We start from the raw sequence: 2,617 nt of genomic DNA on the forward strand, positions 1-2,617 counted from the left end.
ACACACACACACACACGCACACACACACACACACACACACACACACACACACAACAAAATTACTAAACCTTTCACAAAAATGTAAAATTTAAATTTATATAAAATAATGTGTATTTTACATTTGTATTTTATTTATATACAAAAACTGTATACATTTTTACATTTATTAGACTTAATAAATGTGTTTTTATTTAACGTTTTCTTTTTATAATCAATGCAAGATGTATATATTTAAATATGACGTCTTCATAGCAGCAAAATCTGTCCTCTGCACTTCAATAACTGTCTGGTTCAGCTCAGCTACCAAATCTGACCTCAGAAGACTACAGAGAGTAGTCCGGACTGCTGAGCGAATCATTGGTACAACCCTTCCTTCTCTCCAAGAACTGTACTCATCCAGAGTGAGCAAAAGGGCTGGCAGAATCACTCTGGACCCCTCACATCCAGCACACTCCCTCTTTGAGCTGTTGCCATCTGGTCGACGCTACAGAGCTCTGAGCACCAGAACGACCAGACACAGGAACAGTTTCTTCCCTCAGGCCATCCATCTCATGAACACTTAACAATAACTGTGGAACACACACTATTTATTCACTCATACACTTATTTATCTAACACTCATACTCAGTCTACATTCCAATTTGCACATAATATACCTGTACATACAACTGTCTATTGTTCTATACCTGTACATACAATTGTCGATTTGTATATTTTTATTCCTTAGTTACTTGTTCTATTTTTCTATTTTTTATTATCTGTGTGTTTGTTCTGTCACTGTCATTCTGTTACACTGTGGAGCTTCTGTCATGAAAACAAATTCCTCGTATGTGTAAACATACCCGGCAATAAAAAAAAACTCATTCTCATTCAACTCAACTCAAAACAGTAATATTATATTAACCCTCTGATGAATAGCTGTTCATGACCTTTGACCTTTACCCATATTTCATTGTGTTTTTCTATATTTATGAAAAAAGGACGGTCTTCTGTTAAGAGGATGCATATGTAACTCATTTTGGAACAAAAAGATAATAATACACGTTTAAGATTTACTTTGTGATTTAATAATTCATGCATCAGAAGGCTGAAGTTGCTGAAACATGTTCTTTAAGGTGAAGGTGTGATTTACTGAAATAAAATAAAATAAAACATAAATGTTATATTATAGAAAATGTAAACTTATTGGACATTTCTCATTTTCATTTAGTTTAAGCTTGACATGCTTAAATTAACCTAAACTATACAGACATGCTGAAAGAAGTAGATACTAAAAACGAGAAGAACGCAACAAAATTACTAAAACTTACTAAAAATAACATGAAAGCAGAAAAAAAATATGTATATATATATATGTATAAATCAAAATATAAAAAAAATGTAAAACATAAAAAAAGAATTACTATAAATAAATGTTAAGAGAAATAAAATAAAATAAATAAAATTTTTTTTATTTCTGCTAGATTCCCAGGCAATATTTGTATTTTTATGTAACTTGATGCACTAAAATAACTAAAACTACACAGACATATGCAAAAAATAAATACATAAATATATATATTAGTTATATATATATAGATAGTTTTGATATATTTACGGTAGGAAATGTACTAAATATCTTCATGGAACATGATCTTTACTTAATATCCTAATGATTTTTGGCATAAAAGAGAAATGTATAATTGTGACCCATACAATGTATTGTTGGCTATTGCTACAAATATCCCCCAGCAACTCAACACTGCTTTTGTGCTGCAGGGACACGTATAGACATATTAAACAAAAAATTATTAAAAAGACAAAACAACCAAACTGACAAAACTTTAACAAAATTCAAAAGAGAAAATGTAAGATTTATTTACCAAAGTATTATTGGTAATGAGAGTGGAGCAGCGGTGGATGAGGAGGAGCTCCGCTGGTGCTGATGCTGCAGCTCTATATAAGCGTCTGAGAGCATCAGAGCATCAGTGTGTGTCGAGATGTCCGACTCTCTGCTGCCTGCGTGTGTCCTCTGTCTGCTGGCGCTCTCTGCGCTCTCGTCCGCCTGCTACATCCAGAACTGCCCTCGAGGAGGCAAGAGATCCCAGCCAGAGCCCGTCAGACAGGTACAGACCAGCATCTTCATCATCAGCTTCATCTTCATCAGCATCATCATCAGCTTCATCTTCATCAGCATCATCATCTTCATCAGCATCATCAGCATCAGCATCAGCATCATCTTCATCATCATCATCTTCATCATCATCATCATCAGCATCATCATCTTCATCAGCATCATCATCATCATCATCATCTTCATCATCAGCATCATCTTCATCAGCATCATCATCATCTTCATCAGCATCATCATCAGCATCATCTTCATCAGCATCATCATCTTCATCAGCATCATCAGCATCAGCATCAGCATCATCTTCATCATCATCATCTTCATCATCATCATCATCAGCATCATCATCTTCATCAGCATCATCATCATCATATCAGCATCATCTTCAGCATCATCATCAACATCATCATCTTCATCATCAGCATCATCATCTTCATCATCATCAGCATCATCATTTTCATCATCATCATCATCATCAGCATCATCTTCATCAGCATCATCTTCATG

The sequence above is a fragment of the Sinocyclocheilus grahami genome, unplaced genomic scaffold (genome assembly GCF_001515645.1).
Source record: "Sinocyclocheilus grahami isolate Dianchi unplaced genomic scaffold, SAMN03320097.WGS_v1.1 scaffold1369.1, whole genome shotgun sequence".
In the NCBI taxonomy this organism is placed as follows: domain Eukaryota; kingdom Metazoa; phylum Chordata; class Actinopteri; order Cypriniformes; family Cyprinidae; genus Sinocyclocheilus; species Sinocyclocheilus grahami.